This window comes from Physeter macrocephalus, chromosome 7 (assembly GCF_002837175.3).
Source record: "Physeter macrocephalus isolate SW-GA chromosome 7, ASM283717v5, whole genome shotgun sequence".
Classification (NCBI taxonomy): Eukaryota; Metazoa; Chordata; class Mammalia; order Artiodactyla; family Physeteridae; genus Physeter; species Physeter macrocephalus.
The window spans coordinates 75,765,752-75,784,161 of NC_041220.1; positions in this window are offsets into that span (position 1 = coordinate 75,765,752).

Below are 18,410 nucleotides of genomic sequence, written 5' to 3' on the forward strand. Positions count from 1 at the left end.
GGTAACAGAATAGTAAAGGATTTAGATCCTTCCAACACTGTTCCTGAAAATATTTCCTCCTAACCCATAAAAATGATAAGCTTCATTCCATTTCTCTGCATATTCCTACTTACAATTAACTAAAATAATTTAAATTTCTAGGTTTTCCAAATAGTGTGTACCATTTATTAACTAAGTGACTTTAAGCAATCCTCATCCAAAAAACAAGCATAATTATACCCAACTTGCAGAACTGAAGTTGAGAGGATTAAAAGCAGCAAGTTTATAAGCCACTTAACAAAATCCTTAAGGCTATGAAGAGGACCACAGTAAGTACCATCTTTCTTTCCTCACAACTAACACTCCCATTTCAGGACAGATATAAAGTTATGCATAAAGTAATAGGAAACATGAAAAAGCTGCTTTTCTGAACTTCATGGCTCATGTCAGCTCACTGAAGTGTGAAGTCATACAGGTCATCAATGGACTGTAGCCTCCTTGATGACAGACACAGTGGCTAACTCATTTTGTAGTCAGGAACCGCCTCCTGGAACAGAGCCTTACACAAATCAGGGTAATAAAACATGTTCTTATAATTAAAGAAAGTAAATGCTCGCACTTAGAAGAGTAATTTATATGTTTAAAATTGTAATAACAAGCAAGGCTATGGATAAACACATGAAACAAGGGCTTCTCTTCATCCAGAATGATTGTCTTAAATTTCTTTCTCTAGTTCGTCTTCTTGACAGCCTCTGGAGTGTAATCTGAGACACACCCATTGTGCAAAAGCTTTAGGACTGAGAAAGTAAGCATGGCACAGCTTCCTCCAATACTTCTCACAGCATCCTCACCTGAACCTGGGCAGAGTACATGATCCTTCTAACCTCAGGACTTCAAGTAACCATTAATGATTGTTTGGATCTGTCTCATGTCCTGAAGAGTCAAAATTTGAGTTGCACGTGATGTATCTCCAAATTCTTATCTGCACCATTTCTGTACCAATTTCATCATCTTTAAGATGAAGACAATTGCCACCATTAGCTTCCATCCAGTTATATTATCTATGAGCCCTCAAGGGAATCCCCCAAATATACCTTTGCCTGGTTAGGTGCTTGTTTAAATTGGAATGTATCTTTTTATCCAGAGCAATCTTTATAAGGCATTGATCATGGAATAGAAGCAACTGAAGCCATTCTTGGGCTAAATTTTAGCTTAATAACTCAGCTGTTATTTGTTTATCTTAAGGGCCTCTGTTCAGTTTTCTCCAGAGAAACAGAACTCACAGGAGTTCTGTTATATGTATTTATAAATCCCAATGCAAGGGCAGGAGAAGATTAATGTGTCAGCTCAAGCAGTCAGGCAGGAAGTGAATGAATCTTCCCTTCCTCTGTTTTTTGTTCTATTCAGGACCATCCATATTGGGGAGGAACATCTACTGAATCCACCGATTCCAATGCTAATCTCATCTGAAAATACCCAGAAATCATGTTTGATTGGAGCACCCCATGGTTCAGTGAAGCTTACACACAGAATTAGCCTTTACAACTATTAAGAGTCCATACTCCAGGAGATCGGATCATGTTTTATTAGTAGCTCGATCCAAGAACACAAAAGCAAATTAGTGGAAATTGAACCAGATCCCTTAATATATCTTCTCAGTTATTCTTTAATAAGGAATTAAATCAGCTAGTACATAGTTCAAGATCATATAACACTTTGTGAGACTATGTGAACAAAATCTTGCAAAAGACACTTTCTTACCCATGCAGAGACAAAATACTTTAAATGGGAAGATAAATCATATATCCTTAAAATACCTAGTGGAAAGTGCTAGAACAGGGAATATTGCTACATTCTTGATTATCCTACCTAATGAAAACAAATAGAGAGAGGATTGCATAAATCACTCCTGTTGTAAACATTTTCTAGTCTCTGAAATGTCAAACAGAATGTCTTATTTTTAAATTTTATTAAACTCATTCTGTTATTGATGGTAGTAACTCAAGTCTAATCCTCAGAAAATATTATCTGTCTTGTCCTCTTGGGCATGGAGAAACTCATCAGCTTGTGACTATTTAATAGGAGGTAATCTTTATGTTAATTGCATGAATTTTGCTGACAGTCACATCTTCAGAAGTTAGTGAAGAGGCAGGGGTCAGGGACATGCTACAGGAAGAGATGCCAGAAATATATTTTGACAGTGGGGTTTTCCTTCTAACTAGTTAGTTAGTCCCAGTGTAAGTTTCTAAGTTTTCTGCTATACTATGTATATGTTGTAGATATAAATCCTTTTCACTTCCCTTAGACTTTATCATCATTGTCTTCTTAACAGTTTGACAGCTGCAACCCTCCTTAATTTCTCATTTTAAAGAAAGCCAGAAAATTTTCCTCTATGTCTTTTTGCCACCTGTATTGATTTTGCACAAGAGTAGCCAGATAAGAATAAACTTTCATCTGCTCGTCTGACCAGATAGTCAGCAAATTCAAATACAGTTTAACTCCCTGCAAATAATAGAGTGTCTAAGAGAAAAGTGTAATATCTCTTAACCTCCTCAACAGGCAGGCATCTCTCCTAATTTTTGGACCATTTGTTTCATTTCTCAAATATGCACTGAGTACCTTCTCAATACCAGGCATAGAAGTAGGCAATGAAACTACAGAGTTGAATACGCATGGTATGGTCTCATACTCAAGGATTTAAAATTTTATCTTATGGGCTATGAGGAGTTCACTGAAAGTGCTCTTTATGAAATTTTAAAATAAATTTAGGTAAGTTAGATAGAAATGTGAATACTAAATTGGAGTTTGGGTTGGGAGCATTGCTAAAGGCTGATTGTCAAGGCAGCAGACTAATGAATAGTCCACGGAAAAAATAACTAGGCCTGAACAGAGGCAGTAGACTGGGAGATAGAAAAGAGTTATTAAATTTGAGACATATGTCAGAGTTGAATCAACCGGAATTTGGCGATTTCTTGAATATAATGGATATTGATTATGAGTTCGTAAAATTCTGCCTAGGTTTTCAAGAGTAAGCAAAGAAAAAATAAATAAATAAATAATAATTTTTAAAAAATAATAAAATAAAAAATAAATTAAAAGAGTAAACAAATATAATACATTCAAGGACAATAGACCAATTAATTAGCAATCATATGAAAAACAAGTTTAGCCTTTTATTGATTGTTAGCAGTTTGCAGTGGTTTCATTTAAAAGTTTTGTTTCCAAGAATCTGCTAACAGGAGCTGAAATCTTTACTATTTGTCCCAGCCTCTATGAATATTTAGGAAGAATTTATATATTGGGATAAAGTATTTTTGTATGGGAGACATAATGTGCAGATATGAGGGTAGCTGGAATCATTACCACTAACTATAGACAAAAAGTGAGTTGAATCCAAAGGATGGAACCCAGAATAAGAAGTGTAGTAGGGAAATATTGGGACAGACAACAGGCAAGAGGGTTAGAAATGGCTGCTAAAACATCTGACTAAACTACATTTTTTAATAAGACTGTTCTGAAGATAACTACCTCTCGAAGAAGTTAATGTTCTAGTTAACATGTGGACTTTGACAACAAATAAGCTAACAGGTATTTTTTAAAATCATTAAGTTTTCAACTAATTTTGGTGGTAGATATTTTTGGAAATCTAGTGCAATCTGTGTGGGGAGGTGACCTTCTCAGTGGCCATTTTTTCTCTGTATGCAATATATGGTTTTTTTATTATTCATGAGGTAATATTAATAAAAACAACCTTTCAAGAGATGGGTTTATCTGATGGTTTTGCTGACATGGATTTAAAAGGGCATTGATTTTGTGGGATGGACTGGCTAAATACCTTTCATTGCTCCCCGTCTCCCATGTTTCAATGTGTTCTCAGATCAACTGCAGGAAGGAAATATGAGCTACTTCCACAAGAATTTTAACTTGGATAAATAACAGTGGTTAATACATTAAAACAAACTGATATTCACTACAGAACCCCACACTTATTTATGATTTTGGGCTTTAGTTCAAAAAGCACATGACTCACTCCTGAGAAGATGTTGTCCCCTCTAAACTGCAGCTCTTATCTTTACCTGGTGTAGGAGGAATTTTCTGTGCTTCAATTCTTTGCAAAATGTGCAACTCTCCCATTAACATCTGTTTGAGTCTCTCCTTGCCTGTGCTCCACGTGGAAGTCAATTTGGAGAATTCCCAGTTATACGGTGGCTCCCTGTTACCTGCATTTGCTTCGAGAGTAAGTTCTAAGGTTTCAGAATCGTCTGACCTGGCTCTGGCCATGCTTCGTGCCCCTCATCCTCTGTAGCATCACATATTCTTGCTTTTAAATGGTTGGCTTAATAGAAACAGTGTTAACTACTGTGATTGCAAAGAATGAAGAAAACAGAACTTGACTTTCTTCGATTCTGTCACTCTTTGTCACCATTTGGAATGAGAATTTGTGTTTAAGATTTACAACAGTGAAACAGAGTGCAAATTGTGAAGTATAATATTTTTAAGGTGTAAATTTAAATTAGTATGTGCATATCTACTGAATTTCAATATCGTTAACATTGAGATTTGTTCTTTAAAATTTTTTTAATTGCTTATTTTAAAACTAAAAACACACATCAGGAAAACAGAAACTGTAATGATAAATTAAGTATTAAAACCACCAATATGTAGGTAGTTTTTTCCCTTTATTTAAACACATTCATGTAATTAAAAATTATTAATCCACTACTCTTTTCCTTTTTATATTGTAGTTTTTTATTTCATTACTGGGATGATTATGTCCAAATTTAATAAGTGAGAATTTCCACACACACACACACACACACACACACACACACACACACACACACACACAATATGACACCTTGGCACAGTGATCATTTAAAATGAAGGAATTTGAGAAATGACAGGTGCAGAGGGGACTCTCTGACCTTCCCCCTCTCCCCTGAAGCAGGTCATAAGACCCTCTTGTAAGAGACACCCAGAGGAACGAAGACTACTTATCTCTGAAGATGGAGACATGCTGAGAGGAATCCCAATGAACGGCACTTGGAAAGTTTCCCCCAGTTTATTACCCTTAGTTCATGCCCTTTCATTCTACCACATTTTTTCTTGACTCCCCACTTTTCATCAAACCTAACATAAAAATGCTCAGGTTTAACCATTTCTTTGGGTCTTCATTTCCTTATGAGGTCCCCCGTGCCACATAAAACTTCTATTAAATAAATTTACATGCCAATCCAGTAAAGAGAACCTAGGAGAACAATAGGAAAAATGATGTCTTCCTTACCTCTACCTCATACTTAGAGTCTGGAAAAGCTATTGCTTTGACCAGTAGATTGAAGCAGGAGTAATGGCATGCCATTTCTGAGATGGGGCCACACATTTCCGTTCTCTCTATTCAATCCCGTCTGTGACATGATGAAAAGCTTGGGCTAGACTGATAGAGAAGGGGAGACCACATGGAGCACGGATGGGAAAGCCATGCCAAGGTCATCCTAAATTAGCAAGCCCTCAGTGGATCTGCAAAGTACCCACAGACAAATGAATAAGTTTAACCAAGATAAGATAAGCCTAGACCAGATCAGTAGCATCACCCAGCTAACATATTGACTCATAAAAAATAATCAATGAGTATTGTCAAATACCATTGAGGTTTTCTGGTAGATTGTTACACAGCATTGCTGGTAAAAGGTAGCTCATAAAGAAACTTAATAATAGATCCTAAATATCACACAAGTCCCATGACAGTGTGGGCCTTAAAAAAGTTCACTTTACATTTTGTCTTGTGCATTAATAACCCTATTGCTAAGAGCTAAAACTTCATCCTTCCTCTATTTTATTTATCTTTAAAAGTCTCAAACTAAATAATGGGGTGGTGTATGGAGAGCCAAACATATAATGAGAGTCACTGTTTGGACTCAGGGATCTCTTGCCTCAGGGGAATGCCATGGCCTTTGTTGAAGCATTTGCTTTCTGGTCTCCAAGGCTTTAGTGTCACTGCTTATGCCCTGCTTTCTCTATTTTCCCTTCAAAATATTTATTCTGATGGATTATTTTGTAGCCATCAACTTTCTAACAAATTACTATTAGCTACATTTAGCCCAGGGAAGCCCAGAGGCACTTTCTAAACTTTCTTGTTTATTCTACATTAATCACACCTAGAAAGCCCCCAATATTATTGAATTTATAATTCATATGTGCAAATGCAAACATGACATATTTGCAAATTTGGATTTAAATTATATTTATTATATTTTCAAGCTAATATGATTGAGAGATATGACTTTATACTTTTACTTCTACACAATATGTAACATATTATGTCATTTGCTAGTTAAAACATTAAGCACAAGTGTACATTCTCCTTTTAGAATAAGGAAAGCTTACCCTCTCAAAAGCTATGACTTAAATGATTCTGAGATACTCTATTTCTTATCATATGTTTATCCTTAAGTGTTCTGTAAATGGAAAAATACCACGTGTAAAAAGAATGATATGACTTTCTCCCTTTAATATAGCAATGGATATTTTTTTGGACCTGGATTGTTGTATACCATGTGGGTACTCAATTTATTCTACTGGGCATCATTAAATTTAACTTTTGGTTATAGGAATAACATCACTGTCATCTTGGTGGTAAAATCTCCTCTCTCTGTACCACAGAGGAGTTGAAGGTTAAAGGGTTAGGTGTTATCATGTTTCTAATTGGTTTTTCACCCACAGGTCAATTTTCCTGATCTCAATAGTCTACATCAGAGTGTATGTCAAAGCCCATCTGATGATTGCTGTGCAAAAAGGAAATAGAAGTCCATAAAACTACTGTGATGCGATGCAAATATAATATACTGTTTATTGGGGGAAAATTTACAAGTAGAGAAGTAGCAGGGCACAGGTAATCCCCCAAGCTTTAATCATACAACAGAGATATGTCTTTAGACTGATACTATTTGAACTGGACATACCATGAAAAAGGTTCCAGTAAAGGGACCTTACCTCCATAACTGTAGATACTTAGAGCAAAAGAAGATTAAGAAACATATAAGAAATTAAGTAATAATAGACTTACCAGGATAGGAAATAGCCTTATGAGAAAGAAAGAAGACTTTCTTGATCAGCTTGTTCATCCATTACCTAAATAAACCACCTCCCTAATAAACTCAGGATAGGGGAAGAAAACTATCCTCTAACACCATCTGGATTACTCTGTTTTCAATGACCATGGAATAAAGTTCCCCTGTCATTTTGTAAATATGCCTTGGCCATCTCACATGAAGTTATAAAAGCACATTATTTAAGATTTTAGGTAACTGCCCCGAGAGTAGTTAGAGATCTGTGTTCTAAAGTATTGAAATTGGGTGAGGGGGATAAGATGAAAGGTAATAAGGAGGAAGAAGTTAAGCAATGGGCTTATGATTCACCTCTCTCTTATTACTGAACAGATTCTCCTGGAAAAGAAAAAAGAAAGCAGATAAATCCAATCAAATCTCTGAGTATGCTGACAACAAAAAGTGTTGTTTGCTAGAAATAAGGTACTCACCTCTGGAATATTTATAGCAGGATGTCCTTGTTTGAGGATTGCTTATGGTAAACAATTCTAGAGTTTATGGATTTATGAGGCATGGTTTCTTAGAAAAACATTATGTAAGGTGCACAACTCCATGGGTATGAAAATAGCAATGTTTCATAACTTAATTCCTCCCTAAAGTGTGAGGTAGTTCACACATGTCAATTACTTCATCTATCGCTCTGAGCCAAACAGTGTGAGTCCAATATAGAAAAGGAAAAAATGGGGAGCCACACTCATTGTGTCAGACCTCTCCCTGGGTCTGTGCCTTTCGATTGCTTAGAAACTATTAGTAAACTTGATCCTGGGTAAGATCTACAATTCATGTGAGTCTATTTTTATAATTTGATCCCCTGTCCTGGCTCAAGTTAAAAACAGAATAAGGTATTTATCTCCTATTCTATTTCACAAATAGGAAAGTTTTCTTTCAGGTTGCTTAGATCTTCAGAATGTGTGGGCCCTTGATTCCTAATGACCCCCATTCTTCCTCTCATCCCTCAAAGGGAACACTTTAAAGTGTTGCATTTTTCTCATCTTGGGAAAATATAATTTATACACTTAGAATCAATGATATCAGTCCTTTTATCTATCCAAGTGTCTTGTCTAATCAGCAGCCCAAGGCATGAAATACACTAATGATTTTATTCTCTAGACAGCTTTCCTCTGTGGTGAGGATGAATGAGTTCTCAGCTGTGAGTCTGCTGGTTCCACTTTGGAGGGAGAAGAAACTCTGTGGGTATGTGTGTGTACCCAGGGGCATGCTTAAGCAACAAGAGGCTTTCATTCCAGGCTGTGGCTAGTTTCCTTTGAAATCAAACACAGATTGTTACCAAAAGGATCAATTTCCTTCTAAAAACTTCCTATTTAATCTAAATGAGAAATCTGTTTATTTTAAACACTGCTTCAAAAAACTGGTTTTTTTAAAAAAATAATATACTTGATCTTTTTTTTCCTAAGAAGATACATATCCCCTCCTTTCCTTGGGTTTCATAAAAAGTGTGCTTTACATAAACTAAAATGAAAGGTCACTAGATTCAAAGTAATTTTCTTCAATCTATAGATTCCTATCCTGTACATAGAAGAGGAGGCTGAAGTATTCCAGCTCTCTTTGTTCTACAAGTTTGTGAGACCTTGGGTAAGGGAAATCAGTTTCTCTACTTACAAAACTTCTGACACCAAATGTGTGGGTTTTCCACACTAAGCAACTCTCCACTTCTCTGCAGACTAATTGGGTATCCTACAACTTAATTTCTGACTATCTGGAGTTTACACAGATCCCACAGGTTAAGGACTCAGTTGCACAAGACAGCCCCCACTTCAGATGCCGACTCCAAGTAGTGAGTCCTCAGATTACTCACACTTCTTTCTGATTTGGCTACAAATCAGGGGTTCCTATGACCTCCACCTCATATTCAATAATTTGTTATGACGGCTCATTCTGGGAAACACTTAACTTACTATTACCAGTTTATTGCAAAGGATATTATAAAGGATGCAAAGGAACAGTCATTTGAAGAAGTACATAGGATGAGGTCTGGAAGGATCCTGAGTGTGAGAGCTTCTGTCCCTGTGGAGTTTGTGGTTTGACACCTCCTGACAAGTGTATATGTTCTCCAACCCAGAAGCTCTCCAACTCCTGTCATTTAGAGTTTTTATGGAGGTTCCTTTGCATAAACATGATTGATTAAACCATTGGCCAGTGAAGATTAACCAATCTCCAGAGCCTCTCCCTTCCCAGGAGGTCAAGAAGGCAGGACTGAAAATTCCAACCCTCTAATCACATGGTTGGTTCCTCTGGCAGCCAGCCTCCATCCTGAAGCTATCCAGGGGCCAATAAAGAGTCACCTCATTAACATAAACTGAGATGTGGTGGAAAGGGGTTTATTATAAATAGCAAAAAACGCTTGTCTCACCCTTATCACTCAGGAAGTATAAGGTTTTAGGAGGGCTGTGTCAGCAACTGAGGGACAAAGACCAAATATATATTTCTTATTATATCACAATATCACATTGGCCATGTCTCTTAATCTCAGGCTGTTTCCTGATCTTCAAAAAAGAGTGAAGAATTCCCCTGCTCCTGCCTCATAGAGTTCTGTGAAGAACAAGTGAGATAATATACCAAAAACCTCCTTAGAAACCATACAGTGCTTTAAAAAGTAATGGTTGTGGATCTATCCATAAAGTCAATATCAACTACAGAATGTTCTAGCCCTTTATATCTAGATATGAGTAACTAAAATTCCCAGTACCGTATTCTACAGAAATCCAAAGTAATCCCTAGGGTTTTCCCATCACCTCCAGGCTGACTGTCTCTTTGATCCTTCCTCTGCTATAGCAGTCCATGTTTTATATGTCACAAAATTTGGGCCTTTTTAAATTTTCCACAAGGCAAAGTAGTAAGCCAAGTCATGCCAAGCATGCATGAGTGTGTTAGGCTTTAGTGACTGTTTGCTTGGGCTGATCTTTTATACAGGGAAAGGTTTACACTGTAGCAATCAAATCACTTGAAATTCAGCACCATTCAATCCTAGTGCTTAAGTGTTCTAATTACAAAGTAAAGAGAAAACTCCACTTATTTCTCCAAATAGTCCTATGTCTCACACACTCTCTTTGGCTCTTTTCTTTTCTCCCTGTCTTCTTTGATGGTCTCTTTTCTCTCTTCCAACATTTCAGAAGAAGAATAAATTGATCTCCAACTTTCATAAAGAACACTTTGTCCATATTTCACAAGAGGCTTATCAATGTGTTTTCCAAACAAATACATTTCCCTCTAAAAAATAGTTATTGGACTAGCTGTTAATAAAATATTGGTTAATTTGTAGATTCAATTTATATATTCAGTAATAGGAATTGAAAACTACAATCTTTCTGACATATTTTCTAATTCTCACAATAACCCTGTTAGCTGACTTATTATCCTCATTTTCCTTTTGAGGACACTGAGTCACAAAGAGATTAAATTACTTGCCATATATCAGTCAAGTAACAAATGGGAGAGAACATTTCAGTGCTAAGCACACTGATTTCTAGTCTGTCCTCCAATAATTACACTGAAGATTTGTGCAGAATTTATTAGACTTTGAAGTTATTTTAGAATGAAAGTGAGAGAGTGGCATGGACATATATATACTACCAAAGGTAAAATAGATAGCTAGTGGGAAGCAGCCGCATAGCACAGGGAGATCAGCTCGGTGCTTTGTGATCACCTAGAGGGGTGGGATACGGGGAGTGGGAGGGAGACGCAAGAGGGAGGGGATATGGGGATATATGTATACATATAGCGGATTCACTTTGTTATACAGCAGAAACTAACACAACATTGTAAAGCAATGATACTCCAATGAAGATATTAAAAAAACAAAATAAATATAATTAATAAAATTAAAACAACTTTCTCTTGTTTTATTTAGAGAAAATTAAAATATCTTCATGAAGTCTGAAGATAAGTCTTCAGACTTATCTGATCCAGAAAACTATAACCTTTAGGTTTTGGTTTTGTTTTGTTTTTTTAGAATAGTAAAAAAGGCTTCTACTTTTAATGGTATATCAATCACCTCATTATTATCACATTAGAAATGCTTATTTATTTATTTATTCACATCTTTATTGGAGTATAATTGCTTTACATTGTTGTGTTAGTTTCTAATGTATAACAAAGTGAATCAGCTATACATATACATATAACCCATTTCCCCTCCCTCTTGTGTCTCCCTCCCACCCTCCCTATCCCAACCCTCTAGGTTGACCTTTAGGTTTTAAAACATTTAGCTTCAAAACTTCCATGTTATGTCATATATAAGTTTACATAAAAATTTAAAGGCCGAAAAAGCTGACTATAGAGTAAGGTCTTCAGTTGCATAATTGCTTGGAGGTTTAATTTGTTCCACAGCTTATCTTTTTCTAATTGATCTAAGCTGTTTACTCAACTAAAATAAGCAAAAAATTTCCCTTGCAAGTATGCATACTAAAGTCGTGATGAATGGAAGGACAAACGTATAGATTTTGTCATTTGCTTCATCTGTGGGTAAAAAGGGGAATTGAAATATTTTAAAATAAAAACCTTCCTGTATATTTGCTTTCTTTGGTCCAGAAAGTTTACAGAAGATATATAGTTTTACTCCTAGTTTATCTGAATTTAAAAATTATAGAGATAATGATACTTCAGCAGAAAAACTTATAACGAAGATTAACTTTTTAACCACCAGCCATAAAATAGTGTCATTAAGTTGGACCCTGGCTAATACCATTTATGTGGAGAGTCTGGATAACACATATAGTCAATGGCAGATGTGTGCTTTAAAATGAGAAAAAGTTACTACTAACTAATATGTTTTCAAAGCAGTAAAAATTGGCACATGATGAATAACTGCTGAGGTAAGGGCATGCTTTACAACTGGAACCCAGGAAAGCTGTGTATTTTTTGATTCACAAAAGTCATTTCAGATATTAACAAACTTAGAGCTGCCTTGAATATTTTTACACAACCAACATTTGTGATTATAAATTTTCTTTAAACAAAAACTCTCTATGAATAATAAAAGAAGAGCTTATGGGGGAAAAAATTGTGCTTAATCTGATGAAATAAATTCTAGGACTGTTAAAGAGAAAAATGTTAAGATATGCCAGAGATTTATTATGTTCTATTTCCAGAACTTGAGAGAAATCAAAGAATGTTCATAGGAACATTATTGACTAGGTGAAAAAAAATTATATCAAAGAAAACTGTATAAATTTTATTACAATAGAATAGAATAGAATTTCTATTATTAACATTTCCAGGCAGCTTGTTCATTTTATAAGCTATAGATTTTAAATTAATACAAATAATCAGAAGGGAAAGACTAATTATTTTAGATTATAATATAATAAAAATTAGCTTTCCTTTAAAATTGCTCTATGTTCTAATCTCTATTTATTTATATAGAAAATGGATTACTGAATATACAGGTTATATAACAATATGAGAATAGAAGTTTCTGGTTCATAACCAGATATATCTATATTTCAAATATAGATAGATAGGAGATAGAAATAGACATAGTTATAGATATACATCTATTTGAAATACTATATATATAATTTATATTTGTGCTGGTAAAAGAACTTTCATATGTTTTACTAGAGCCTTTCAATGTAAATACATTTCTTAATACTACAAAGATATCAAGATATGGATATAAATTAGAATATAGTACTATAAATTAGGGTTCAGATTAATTTGTTTACAAAATGAGAATTTTTCTTTTTAAACTACTTCTATTTTTGATCTCCTGTTTTATTTTCCCAGTGGAAATGTATCTCTAAAACAGAGATAATACCTTATGATATTGTTGTAAAATCACAATGGGGCAACGTATTTTTTTAAGTGCTTAAAATAATGCCTGATGCTAGTAGACACTCTACAAGTATTAATTATCAATATTTAAAATTTTAATCTAAATTAAGTAATCTATGGGATAGTTTTTTTTTGGGGGGGGATAGTTTTTTAATGCAGTTTTATCCTATGCAATTCTTAAAATGACATGGACAGTTATTGACATTAAAATATAATATTGATATATTAAGTTTTTTTTTTGTTGTTGTTGTTGTTGTGGTATGCGGGCCTCCCTCTGCTGCGGCCTCTCCCGTTGCGGAGCACAGGCTCCGGACGCGCAGGCCCACCGGCCACGGCTCACGGGCCCAGCCGCTCCGCGGCATGTGGGACCCTCCCAGACCGGGGCGCGAACCCGGTTCCCCTGCATCGGCAGGCGGACGCGCAACCACTGCGCCACCAGGGAAGCCCCGATATATTAAGTTTTAAGAGAAGATTTTAAAACAGTATATAGAGTATGATTCTATTTTTGTGGAAGATAATTTATACATATATTATATATGTCCAAAGGAAGTCTGGAATTATATCATCTAGATAATAATAGTGATTATATACAGGTGGATAGAATACATTTTTGTATGTAATTTTTTTTATATAAAAAAATATAATTTTAAGCAGCTTTTCCAGAGCAATTACAGATATGTGAGTTGTTCATTCAAGGTCTTCCACTGGTGATGTCAGGAACTACAGTTGAAAAAAAATTTTTTTTAAATGTTGAAATCCTACAGCAAAATAATCTTTAGCCTTTCTCATTTAGTATGTGGTAAATCTTCAATATGAGGGCAAAATGATTTACCGTTAGCTCAAAGGGCAACCATTTTTATTTGCATTTTAAAAATCTTGCTTGATGGTTTCCTGGTTTGTATTGAGCTTGATAATTTCTTTTAGGTGTTGGGTCTGTACATCTGTGCTAATATGCAGAAATGAATTAAATGCATTGCACAGATGACAGTCTTTACCAGATTGTTTGTTTATTTTGCCAGTACCCCTTTGTAGCAGGTGAGTAGGAATCAGGGAAAAATGCTTTGCAAAATCTGATCTCAAAATATCAGCTGAAAGAGGTACTATATTTTATGGAGTAAAAGGCAAAGGTGTTATAAATTGTACCAAACCACAGATTGTATGGCACATCTTTAATTAAGAATACTCTTAAGACATGTATCGATGTCTAGGGACAATTTATTCTGGGAAAAGAGTAAATCTCAGATATCAAAGCAGTAGTTGGAAATTACAATGTAATAAGTAGACTTTTTGTTTGTTTTTGCTATCAGTAGCTTTTCCAAGGACTTTGTCTGAGACCTATGGGATGACACAAGTATATATTTATGCTTAGCTGGACCCCAGACTTAATCATTTCTGCTAGTTCTTTTTCTTTGTATTTAGTGGCCCTCCTTAAACTGTGGGAGCCAATATTTCCCCATTGTCACAAGTTGAGTTAGATTTAGAAACAAGTCACAGCCTCTAGATGATGGGGAATTCTGATATCACTAGCACATCGCCACTTCTCGGATACTTACATATTGTGATGCTTCGTCCCTTTACCATGATGTGGTGCCACCATAATTTGTTCATGTAGAGCAGCGACTGTTTTTGATAATAAACACTGTTCTGTGGATTACTCATTTTGGAGGGCAGCCAAATAAACTTCATCTAATTACTAATGCTGCCACTTCAACCCCTGATGAATTATGAAATATTTAGCATGACTAAAGAGCAAAATGTTGACTTCTGGTTGCTAACAATTTAGTCAAGTACTTCAATGGGGATTTTTTCTGAGAAGCTTTCTTACCACATTTTTGTTTTTTTCTTTTGCTCTTTAGCCAATATAATACAGTGGATTGATAATCATTGCAAAATTGGCCATAGGAAAAAAGTAGTTCTCCTCCTTTTGATCAAAATATACATAAGATACATATGTATCATATATATATATGATACATATGTATCTTTTGATCAAAAGGAAGAGAACTACTTTTTACATATATAAAAAGCAGATATATATATCTGCTATCAACATCTTTCTCAGAAATAAATAAATAAATAATTATACTATATAAATTATATAAATATATATGTGCATATATATGGAAAGATATATATGAAAGAATCATCTTCATTAACTTTTGATCTTCCATACCTTTATTAAATTAACACAAAGATTGGATAAAAATTAACTTAATAAATAATACCAGAGAATGCATATAATAAGTAATATGCACAAGATATTCTCAATTTAGAAAACATTATTTATTTCTGTGCAATTTCTTTCTCTTACTCTTTCTTGAGAAAGATTAATTACTTAGTATGAACTAGGCATTATGCTAGATATTGAGAAAGAAAGATGAAGACAGTAAGAATTAAGAGTTCAAACTTTGCTTGGAAAGTCAATCATTTACAACTTAATTGCAATGCAATTTGATAAGGGCTGCAGTAGGAATGTTAAAAGCATATCATGTAAGCACATGTGATAGAGCAAATAACTGCTTGAGGAATTATGGAGGGCTTCAGAGAAAAAGTGATATTTAAATCTCAAATAATTTGACTCTACCTTACAGCACACTATTTTTCATTGTCTGCATTGCTACCATCAGCATCCTAAATAACATCATATGTTGACTAGGGTCTCATAATAGCCCCTTCACTGGTCTCCCTGCCTCAGTCTTGCCTCTGGAGTCCTCCTTACACAGCAAAATGACCCTGTTAAAAAAAATGTCATGCACTAGTCTCCCAATGAGGAAAATAATGCATGTCTCATAGGTGCTCAGTATTTGTTGAATGAATAAATGAATGAATGAATGAATGAATAAATCAGTGAATGAATGAATCAATCAATGAGTGGGAATTTGCCACTGAGTCGATTAGAGGACATACTAAGCTGATGGAAATATATGTAACAGCTCACCATCATATAAGTGAATACCAGTTGACTATCAACCCTGTCGAGAGGAATGATGGATGATGTCTTGTGATGAGGACTAGTTATCCTAACTGGAGTTTAAGTAAATAATAGGGACTAGAGGAAGATGAAATGGAGAAATAGATTGGGTACCAAGTTTGGAAATCGTTGTAGGAAATTTTAAGAGATCCTATTTATAGCCATTATTGCCTTATCCAAGAGGTTAATGCATTTTGAATTTTAAAAAAAGAATTTGCTCTACACTTTCACGTGTTTAAATTCTCCTATCAGAAACACAAATTTGGTAAAGTTCTTCAGTGGTACAGTTGATTATGGCTTGAAAAGTCATATTTTCTCTGCTGTTATAGTTAGTAACAGAAATCCAACTTGAACTGGGTTAAGCAAAAAGGAAAACATTTTATAGGATACAAGGGTGCTTCGAAGACTTCAAGGACAGAGATGCAGCTGTGTCTCAGAAACAATTGAAAATAAGCCAACAAGTCTCTCTATGTTTCATATTGCTTCTTACTGCTGGTCTGCTTTATCTTTCATCTTCAGACAAGCTATTTTCCAGAATAATAGCAGAAAAATAATGCCACCAAGGTCTCTTGAGTCTAAATGGCATCTCTTCCAGTAAAGAGTCAGAACCCCCAACTCCTAATTTACATTTCTAGAGAATGTCATCCATTGGCTCAGTCATATCAATTTCCTGACCCTGGACCAATTAGATATAGCCAGGGGGAAGTAACAAAAGATGGATTGGAATAGGTATCTGGCTGGAAAATCAAATATGTCTAGGAAGAAGGGTCACATTTTATGAGTCCATAATGTGGAAATTACAATCATAACTTCCCAGAAATGAGTTGACATAGGTATCTGCTAAAATTGGACAGTAAACTTCAAGGTTTTACTATCAATATCTGGTAAAATGTCTTGCATTTAGTAGCTGCTCAATAAATCTTTACTGGATTGATACAATTTATCATTGCTCCTCCACTAACTGCAAATGAGGAGAGGACTGCCTGATATCACAAATATAATGGATAGCAATATATTATAATGCTTCATGATGGAAACTTTTTGTCATATTCCCTAGTTTCTAGTTCTGCATTTTCTTCTTAATAGATGTGTGAACTTAAGCAAGTAATTCTCCTTTCCATAATTTAGTTTTCTCTGCTGTGAATTGGTCATTATATTATTAACACTTCATAGGTCTGCCATGAGTATTACATGAGGTGAATCATGTGAAACAGCTGGCAGGCTGCAAGTGTCCAATAAAAGTCAGTAGGCGTTATAATTGCCACTGGGTATTTTAGTTAAAAAAAAAAAAGGAAACTAATAGTGTTTTACTTTTTGTTTAAATTTTATTGGCTCTTATAAAATCTTAATAAAATTTTTGCCTTTGTGAGACAGTTAAAATTAATATGGATAATTTTGACAGCACCAAGTTGGATTATTTTTTTTTTAAGTTACCTTTGGGATTTGGGGGCTAACTTTAGTGATTAATTTTTTAAAAATTCACTAACTAGGAAAGTGCAATTTGAACTTGTTAATGGAGAGACTTGAAATTGATCAGGTACTAATATTTTGGTAAGGGGAATAAGATCTGTGAACAACTTTGATTTTTAATACTTCTGCGTTTTTTTGTTACTGTTTTTTAGTTGTTTCATTACACAAATGTCTGTTTGGGGTGCACTACATATTTCCAGAACCCATTTTCAACTCCTTGCACTTCTTAGTTGAAAACAGTCAGAAAGATCAATAGGAGAAACTGTAACTTTTACAAGGAAGAGGTTTTTAGGATTCATATCTCCCTTTTCTTTGACAAGAGGCTATTCTAAAAAGCTATTTTGGGATTTCTATTCTCAGTGCATTGCAATAATGTAAACTTCAGGAAAGTTATAAAACCACATACAGTCATTACTTTTTCAACATCAATTACCTCAAATGGTGCTTCATATTTTCAATGACAGAAATGATATCCAAATCCAATGCCAATACATTATTACCTTTTATGCCCCATCTAGATTAATTGATGAGATCCTGGGTATCTACACTTAAATATCTCTGCATAAAAGGTATTAGAAATTGGATAGACAGGGCCACTGACATTTTGTCTAGTAGACATTGGACATGTATCTTTGTAATTAATCTATCAAATGCAGTATGTAACATTGTGTTACATGTGACCAGGCAATTAAGGGTTTGGGGTCATTAGGAAAAGACAGGTTAAATGAGCACCATGCTTTCAGAACCCTAACCTTTAAAGGAGGAAACAGAGATGAATTGCAAATAAGTATTTTAATTGAAATTTGAATAGATTCTAACGTTAAAAGGAAGCCTGGGGGCAGGTAGGGCCTGGGCAAGGACTCATTGATTTGTAAATGTGATGACACAAAAAAGAAAACGTCATTTGACAATTTTCATTAAATGTCTCACTGTGTATATTTGAAAAAATTTGGTCAAAAAAAAATCTACTGGAGATATTTCAAAAAGGAAAGTATTTTAAAATGAAATTAGTGCTTATAAAATTATTAGAAGGATGGGGAAATCTGCAGTTAGCTTTTAAGTTTCCTGCTGGTTTGCAAGGAATCAGAAAACTA